Here is a 9,986-nt window from a genome sequence, read left to right as displayed (position 1 = left end):
TAACATTTCCATGTGAGTCCTCTGCTCCACTTCTGACCATAGGGATGTCTCCAAATCATTGCCCAACAAACATTCAACTGGGAGGTCTGAACTAACCACAACTTTCTTTTGGCCACTTACCCCTCCCCAGGAGAAATCAACAATTGCCATACTATGGTGGGTAGTGACATTGCTGGCATTGGTCACTAGGTACTCTGGACCTAGCATGATCTGTCCAGGGTCCACAAAGTTAGGTGTCACCATTGTGACACTGGCACAGTGTCCCTGTAAGCCCGAGCCATTTTTCCATTAATAAAAGGTGACTGCCTGTATTTGCCCAAAGTATTGGGACTGGCATCAGGGGATATATCCACATCCCCTGTACAGACAAGGACAGCCTGAGTGAGTGTGCCAACTAGGTTGTCATACCCCTCAGATCCCAAGGTTAACCCAACTAGTCCCTTGGGAGGTACACTACCACTACTGACTGTACTAGGGGGTGCAGGTGCCTTAGGGGCTGTAGTGGTAGGAGTTTGTCCTCCTTTCTTGGTGCACTCACTAAACCAGTGAGTTTTACTTTTACAGTACTGGCACCACCTTTTTGACTGGCCTTCTTGAGTCGTCTTTTTCTGCTGTGAAGCATGACCCCCACCCTCTTTGGTTTGTTGGGGACCTGTCGAAGACTTCTGGTCATTTTGTTCATTCTTATTATTACCCTTCTGGTCTGCTTTCTTCTGACCACCCTGGTTCTGGCTCTGGTTCTGCTTAACCCTTGTTCTGACCCATCTGTCTGCCTTCTTTCCCAATTCTTGGGGAGAGGTCAGATCTGAGTCAACAAGGTGCTGATGCAACAACTGGTTCTGACAATTGTTTAAAATCTGTTCCCTCATGATCAGATTGTACAACCCTGTATAATCAGTAACCTTACTGCCCAGCAACCAGCCCTCCAAAGCCTTAGTGGCACAATCCACAAAGTCAGACCAATCCTGAGACTGAATATTCTGGGTATCCCTGAACAGGACCTTGTACTGCTCAGTGGTTAAGCCAAACCCATCAATCAGTGTATTTTTCAGGACTTGGTAATTATTAGCATCCTCAGCTCTAGTAGTGAGGAGCTTATCTCTACCTTTGCCTTCAAAGGAGAGCCACAAGACAGCTGCCCACTGACTCTGGGGAACACACTGTACAGTGCAAGCCCTCTCCAAAGCAGTTATCCATTTGTGGATATCATCCCCTTGTTTAAAGGGGGGCACTATCTTACTCAGGTGTCTAGTGTCTAAACTCCTGTCTTTTTCTCTTGGGAGAATGCTGCCACCAGTGGGGTTTACCTCACTCAATTCTTGCTCTCTAGCAAAGGCAAGTCTCTCTTTGGCCAGGGCAAGTTCTTCCCTTTCAATCCTCAGATTGACTTCCCTCATTTTAGCTTCATACACTCTCCTCTGAAGGGATGTCATCCCTCTGTGAGAAGAGGCCTGAGAGCCATTGGTTCGAATGGATCTGTTAGAGCTTCTAGAGAGAGATCTAACTCGTCCACTCCCAATGTTAAGCCCACCTGAGAGTGGCCCTAGGGGTCCCCTAGTACCATTCTCATGTCTGCTTAAGTTGGTCCTAGTGAGTCTACTGACTTCTACCTGACCTTTGTCTGCCTCATCCGCTGATAACTCCTGATCCTCTTCCTCCAGGTCACTGCCTGTGTCATGGAGGTGGAGGTCAGGGTCACCAGTGGTTCCCTCTAGGGGAGGCATGTTCCCATCTGGATTAGAAGGGCCAACATTCTCAGCTCTTCTTGCATCATAAGTCTCTAAGAGACCAATCAGAAAGGGAATGGTGGGGTTAGACCCCTGCTTTAACTTCCTGGAGGTACACACTTGTCTCATCTCCTGGAAGCTAAGAGCTGCATATCTTGAAGGGACCTGTGGAGGGTCCTCAACCACAAGAGGAGTCTGGGAAGATTCTCCGTGGATAGACATGCTTCTAGTGTAGTGTAAGTGATGCACCTACCTACACTATTTGTTTGCCTACTGATCCCTTGCTAAGAGTTGTAGTCAGGGTGTGCTAGGCCCTGTTGAACTACAACAGCTGGTTCAGTAGAACTCAGAGTATTCTAAGCTAAGTTTTATGTACCTTAGTACTTATGTGATCTTTCAAATTATATTCTTAGGATACGTGTGGTAAAACAACAGCAAGCTCAAATCCCAACCGCTGCTCACCAATGTGAGAAGGTGGCCTGATATATAGTGCTCACTATTCTAGTGATCACTGTTTATCATTCCAAAAACCCTTATTGATGATTGGTTGTAAGTCAACCTTATAGACCAGTTATCCTAGTAGCATGGATACGAGCAGTCTTCGGGCTAAACTCTAGAGGGTGTGTTAAGCCAGCTGTTATACCATCACATATACCCCTTGAACACCAAGTGAAAGGACACCACACAAGTTGTTATGAAAATAAAGTGTATTTATTTATAACAAGACTACCCTGGCTCTTTATGAGTCAGGGAGCTAAGCACAATACAAAACTCTTAAGAAAATACTTTAAGTTGCACAATTTACACAAATGCCCGAAGGGCACGAAAAACCATATACTATGAAAGTGGAATGCGAAATACTAGCAGGTAAGTAACTATTCTCAGAGGCTTTGGGATCGCTAGGACTGGACTAATGAACCTTTAGATTACGAGCAGGAGGCCTAGGGAGATCGGGTGCAGAGTGTGCACTCTCACGCGGGATGCGGAACAAAGTCTATGGAGGCTAGTAAATGCAAAGTTACAGTTATCGGACGAATCCGACTAGATAGGCTGAAAACGAAAAAGGATCTGGACCCTTGGATAGTGAGGCTATGCTGGGGCACCGAAATGCCGAAGTTACCTAGCCCAGGGGCTGCGGATGCATAGGTCTGGAAAGACGTCGGGAATCCTCGTTGCAGTCTATGGAGCCTGAAAGAAGAAGTTGCTGGCAGGCGACCAGTGAAGAAGTTCGAAGTGATCCAAGCCTGGATCGAAGATGGAAGACACCTGTAAGCAGAGGGGACCAAGTTCTGAATCACTAGCCAGTGATTAGATGGGCACCAGGATGGCACCGGACGAAGTCACCTCGACCAGGTGAGTGGGCGACGCTGGACTCTGCAGTCTCTCGGACCAGGAGGCGTTGTCGGTGACCAGGATAGAGGTGCGAGCTGTCCCACGATGTTCTCTGCTGTCGACGTCGCTGGACCCAGGATTGGGGCAACAAGTCTTGGCAAATGCAAGCCCACGCGGTGGACTTAAAATGGCATCTGGAGTGGACCAGGAGGGTCCGGGGTGCTCCTCTGTTGGAGTGGAGCAAGAGCCAGTCTGGAGCAACCAGACCAGCAGTGTTGATGTCGTCGTTCGTCGTTGGGAAGGCCACAAGCCAGCGGGCTAGTAGCCAGACAACGAGGTGAGCAGCAAAGAGCAGAAGGGCCCCACGCAGATCTCGTGGAGGCTGGGAGGTTGAACTTCGGTGCTGGAGCTGCTCAGGGTTGGGGCTTCTCGGTCCCCAAAGCACTCACTCGAGGATCCCTCTGCGGTCGTGCTGGGCAAGCGTCGTGCAGTCTTGAAGATGGCCGGTCCCTCGAGGTCTCGTCGCACCCACGGTTCTCAGCTTAGCTGTAGATGTAGGTAGAGGTCAGAGGTGCCGGGGAAGCCGGGTCTCGTCGTGCTGGTCAGTCAGATCCCGGAGGAAGGACGTGCAGCAAACCGCAGTGTTCTTGGATGGTGCCTGCGGATGCAGGGTGACTACTCCTTAGTCACAAGGGAGAAATTTTAGGAAGAAGTCTTGAGTTCCTTTCGTAGAAAGTAGTTTCAGGATTCAAAGATGATCTAATTTGGAAGGGGGCCTGCTCCTACCTTTATCCTGCAAAAGAGGGCAGGCACGCAACCAGGTCCTGCCCAGGGGTGGGACCAGGAAGGGGGGTGGTTACACCCCTCTCCCATGCCGGACTTCCCCCAGCTCAGGGGCTGGTGTGCCCCTAGAACTGGTTTGAGCCGGCCTATGCATAGTGAGCACCGGGGTGCCACTTGCAGTCACCTTCCTCTAAAGCCCTGCCTACCTGGGATATACAAAACCCTGTCTGGGATGGTGCTAGCACCGCCCCTGACAGGAAACCCTTTGTCCAAGCTCTCCTCGCTGGAAGGACTCCCAGCAGCAGGAGGTCAGACTCGTGTCTGTGGTGGCAGCATCCATTTTGTGGAGCTGAGGCTTGAGTTAACTTTAACCGGTGTTCACAGTTACATCCATGTCGTGTCCCTCTAGAAGGGTGGAATGCTAACACCGTCGCCAGAATTGGCGAGGGGTTAGTATTCCAATTCGTATGACACCTTACTCGACATGTTTTGATAAAGCGGTACCAGAGTTGGCATATAACCGCGAGGATTATAATGCACTTAAGAGCATATGGTACGCGTTATCATCGAACAGCTATTAGGACTTGGTTCCGCAAGCTGCAGACAGGCTCAGCTCATGCCAGAGCACCATCTCACATGATTCCAAGCACTCTGCCTTCAGGACTAAACTTTTCAAAATGTAACCCCCTGTACAAAAAATTATATACAGTTAGTTATATACAAATAGTTGATGTGTTGACAAAAACAGAAACTAGCTATTTACTTTAACCCTAAACAAAATGCTGTGTGCTTCACATCCTATTGATGGACAACTAAACTAAAACAGTACAATTTCATGTGAATTCATTAAAATATACTGTACTTCTACTTTCAGTCATATCACATACATTTATTTTACAGAATGAATGGGTGTTTCATTCTGTAAAATAAATGTATGTGATTCACATGAAATTGTACTGTTTTAGTTTAGTTGTCCATCAATAGGATGTGATGCACACAGCATTTTGTTTAGGGTTAAAGTAAATAGCTAGTTGATGTTTCTGTTTTTGTCAACACATCAACTATTTGTATATAACTAACTATATAATTTTTTGTACAGGGGGTTACATTTTGAAAAGTTTAGTCCTGATGATGGTCTTGTTGATGACAACCCATAAGACCGAAACGTCGACATAACTATCATCTCCCCAGCTATTTATACTACAGGACACCACAATACATTAATGACTTTGGTTTCCTCTTTTATCCAATGGAGTTGATCCTGCTGTTATGAATTGTCAATCAAATTTGTATATGTTGCTATTCATTATTGCTTATATATAGTTTTGCTCATTTTTATCCCCATTGATTTATTTCTGTGATTCATATCAATATAAACAATCTTTTTATAAACATACCTTTTTTCTGCTGTGTGCTTTCTATATTTTTTTTAAATAATGAATGTTTTGCTTTGTGAAAAACTATTTGATTAATCGGATGAGTAATCCTTAGGATACATTGGGTTCAAATGAATGAACCAGCAAATAGAGAAAAGAATTGAGTCAGATTCAAAATATAATCCCTTGTAGTCACCTTGTACTCTGATTCCTTGGCAGTACCAGCACAGATGACTCGGAGGTTGGTGTGGGGGAAAGTGCAGGTGGTTCCAACTGTTGTGACCCAAACAGCAGAGGTCACAGAGGCTGGGGTGTGGTAGCTCGCTCCGGTGTAGTTGCTGCCTGCGCTGTGGGTGTGGGTGGCAGAACAGTGCTTTGACCTGCACTTCTGGGTGTTTCCTCACTCCTCTCCGTTGTTGGTGCCCTCTCCTCCCTTTCCTGCGCTGTACTGCGCAATGACTCTCCTGTGGACAGATATGAACATTGGCTTAGTGATGTGTGTCATTATTAAATCACATTCCTATCACACAATTGCCTGGTCCTCAACATCTTCTGAATGTAGTGTGTGGCATACCTTGCTGATTCCTATGGTGACTGTATTGATGTATGTTCCTATGACTACGGGGACTGTTTTCTAAACGCTTCCAAACGCTTCTTACTGACCGGACATCAGCAGCGGGAGCTCCTTCCTAGAGGTCATCAGAGGCAGCGCCTGCAACTCGCCGGACCCGCTTTGCGGGTCCCGCAGCGCTGCTGTCACAGAGGGAGCCGCTGTTGTTCAAGGGGCTGGTGCATTCCGACCGGCAGGGCTGCGAGCACTAGGCAGGGACTCCGTGGACCAGGAGTCCCTGCGCGCCCTATTACCACCAGCTGGGCTGCTCTCCCTGCCGGCCACGCCCACCCGCCAATCACGCCCCTTGCTATAAAAGTTCATCGTGTACCCGCAGCGCGGGAGCGCGCCGGGAGAAGCCCGGGACAAAGGCGGGACCGTCTAAGGCCGTCCAAGGACGATCAAGGTCGGGCCGGGCCCACTCTCTTTCATCGAGATCTTGTGGACCATAAGCACTTGCTCCCATTTACTGGTATTAGGAATGTTATTTGTTTAGCCATAGACCTAGCGCCTCTTCTGATTCCTTAAATTGCATTGTTTATATCTACATGATGTCCTTAAGATCAGGGAAGGGTAGGCAGGTAACTGGGAAGACGAATAGTGGGAAAGCAACTGGAACTTTAGATGACTTTATTATCCGGGCAACGGGGATATTAGAAAAAGAAATTGCCCTTACAGAAAAGCGTTTGTCACTAGACTTAGTAACAGGGAAACGATCTTCTTTGGGACGAATTGGTTCTACAACTACTCCCGAAAAGAGTATAGCAAATAATTTGGAAGCCAGCCCAACTCTTGTAGTAATTTCAGACTCCCAGACATCAACTGTTGAAGATATAGTGGACTGCCCAGATGAAGTCCGTATATCATCAAGTATTACGAGGGATAGTACCCAACATTGTAATTTGAGCACCAATGGGTCTATTCCCACTCAACCCCAGGTCTTAGACTGTGACCCAGTAGTTATACAAACCAGTAAACGGAAGAGAGGTGGGAATCATAGGAAGGGAAGTAGAGCTAAATTAGCTAAGACAGCTGCACCAAGAGTTTTGGCAAATACAGCCAGGCAAAAGGGAACTTATTCAGGAGAAGTGGGACATAGAACCCTTTCTTGTCCAAATAATAATGAAGAACTATTGGCAAATATTGAGAAATTGGTGAAAACCCTCCTGTTGCCCCTCTTAGAGAGAACACAAATTGTTAACTTAAAATTGGATCAACTAGAACATCTTATCTCACTTAACACTCACTCTCTTGAAATATTGGCTAATAAGAGTAAATCTCCTGAGACTGTGGGTAATAGCATTACATCAAAGAAAGGGGGCCAGAAAAATCAAAGCTCCCCAAACACCTATAATTGCGGACCCCCAGGAAGTCCCTGTACAAACAGTTCTGACTAAACCTGCAGGGGTGGCTACTGTGGGGTGCCAAAGTAACAAGCATTTACAATGCAACGGTCTCGCCTTTGCAAAAGTTAGCGCTTTTGGCATTGTAAATGACAAATGTTTTATTTATGTGTTGGTTTTGGAAACAGATAAATAAATGGCATTGTCATGAGCAGTAGAGAGTGAGTAGTAGAGAGTGAGTAGTAGAGAGAGTAGTAGAGAGAGTAGTAGTGAGTAGTAGAGAGAGTAGTAGTGAGTAGTAGAGAGTGAGTAGAGAGTAGTAAGTGAGTAGTAGAGTGTGTAGTAGAGAGTAGTGAGTGTGTAGTAGAGAGTAGTGAGTGTGTAGTAGAGAGTAGTGAGTGTGTAGTAGAGAGTGTGTAGTAGAGAGTGTGTAGTAGAGAGTGAGCAGTAGAGACTAGTGAGTGTGTAGTAGAGTGGTGAGTGTGTAGTAGAGTGGTGAGTGTGTAGTAGAGTGTGTAGTAGAGTGTGTAGGAGAATGTGTAGTAGGGAGTGTAGTAGAGTGTGTAGTAGAGAGTGTGTAGTAGAGAGTAGTGAGTGTGTAGTAGAGAGTGTGTAATACAGAATGTGAAGTAGAGAGATTGAAGTAGAGAGATTGAAGTAGAGAGATTGAAGTAGAGAGATTGAAGTAGAGAGATTGAGGTAGAGAGATTGAATTAGAGAGATTGAAGTAGAGAGATTGAAGTAGAGAGTGTGGAGTAGAGAGTGTGGAGTAGAGAGTGGAGAGTCTGTAGTAGAGTGTAGTAGAAAGTAGTGAGTGTGTAGTAGAGTAGTAGAGAATGTGTAGTTAAATGTTAAATGTTAAATGTCGTATACTTGTAAAGCGCACAGCTGCCCCAGCAAAGGGGCGTCCCGGCGCTGTATACCGCTGGGGAACCCATCCTGGCTTTCCCTGTGAGATGGTCCCTCCTGGGCACCTCCAAGGTGAAGACAAGCATCCCCGGCGCTGATGGGGCCGTTAGTAGAGTTTAAGCAAGCTATTGCCCAGAGTTGCTGAGTGGGACCCATGGTTGGAGTAGGCACCGAGGCGAGAATTATCGAGTCCGCTGACCATGGCCCAAGACCCTGCCGCGTCGGGAATCGAACCCTGGTCCCGGGCCGACCTCTGCTTCCGGGTCTGCCGCCTCTAACCAGTGAGCCACACCACTCCACTAGTAGAGTAGTAGAGGGTGTGTAGTAGAGCGTGTGTGTAGCAGAGTGTGTAGTAGAGTGTAGTAGAGTGTGTAGTGTAGAGTGTGTAGTGTAGAGTGTGTAGTGTAGAGTGTGTAATGTAGAGTGTGTAATGTAGAGTGTGTAATGTAGAGTGTGTAATGTAGAGTGTGTAATGTAGAGTGTGTAGTAGAGTGTGTAGTAGAGTGTGTAGTAGAGTGTGTAGTAAGTAGTGACTGTAGTAGATAGTGTGTAGTAGAGAGTGTCTAGTATAGAGTGTGTCGAAGAGAGTAGTGGCTGTAGTAGTGAGTGTGTAGTGAGTGTGTAGTAGAGTGTGTAGTAGAGAGTAGTGACTGTAGTAGAGAGTGTGTAGTAGTGTGTAGTAGAGAGTAGTGACTGTAGTAGAGTGTGTAGTACAGTGTGTAGTAGAGAGTAGTGACTGTAGTAGATAGTGTGTAGTAGAGAGTGTCTAGTATAGAGTGTGTCGAAGAGAGTAGTGGCTGTAGTAGTGAGTGTGTAGTGAGTGTGTAGTAGAGAGTAGTGACTGTAGTAGAGAGTGTGTAGTAGTGTGTAGTAGAGAGTAGTGACTGTAGTAGAGTGTGTAGTACAGTGTGTAGTAGAGAGTAGCGACTGTAGTAGAGAGTGTGTAGTAGAGTGTGTAGTAGAGAGTGTGTAGTAGAGTGTGTAGTAGAGAGTAGAGTGCGTAGCAGAGAGTAGTGACTGTAGTAGAGAGTGTGTAGTAGAGTGTGTAGTAGAGAGTGTGTAGTAGAGTGTAGTAGAGAGTAGAGTGCGTAGCAGAGAGTAGTGACTGTAGTAGAGAGTGTGTAGCAGAATGTGTAGTAGAGAGTAGTGACTGTAGTAGGGAGTGTGTAGTAGAGAGTGTGCAGTGATTTGAGTTTTACATCAAATTAAAAACGGGAACGGAACAAACTCATCCTATACATTATTGTGGTAGGTGCCCACGCATATAGGGTTAAATGATGCGTTAGATGCCACAGGTCCCACCAACACGCTTCCTTTATGATAGGAGAATGCCCAACATCGCGGAGATTTGCTCTCTGCTCTTCCCGGATATTTGTATTTTCAAATGTATAATGTTATCCTGCTAAACGAAGACGATGCTCAAACTATAAAAGAAGAGGGTTTCACAGATATGTTAGTCCTTCCGGGCAAACGAAATGACCCAAAGAAAGATCAAGTGACAGTTTAGAGCTCCAAGTGAGTATTAATAAAATCAGTGTCTGGAACGCATAGCATCAAAAAACGAGCGGGGCATCAAACTGCAGTGTCATTCAATCAAAGCTTCAAGGCTTCTGAGCGCTAGCCGAGAATTATTTTTTGTGAAGCACTAATCACTGTGGAAGGTGCCCCTGCTATCCCAGATGTGAGAAGTCAGTCTGATATGAAAATAAGCAGTATTTGGAATGAATGTATTTGGCAGGGGGAAGGTGGGGCGGCGCAAGACCGTACTGACGAGTGAACAGGAGCCATTTTGTACCGAGTGATTCTGCCTGTGTGCATGTAGACAAACCAGGCAGCAGCATGAGCATGTGATTCGGTAAAATAACAAGCATTTACAATGCAATGGTTTTGCCTTTGTTAAAGTTAG

The sequence above is a fragment of the Lissotriton vulgaris genome, chromosome 1_1 (assembly GCF_964263255.1).
Source record: "Lissotriton vulgaris chromosome 1_1, aLisVul1.2, whole genome shotgun sequence".
Classification (NCBI taxonomy): Eukaryota; Metazoa; Chordata; class Amphibia; order Caudata; family Salamandridae; genus Lissotriton; species Lissotriton vulgaris.
The sequence above is the reverse complement of the archived record's forward strand: the minus strand, read 5'-3'. Positions refer to the sequence as shown.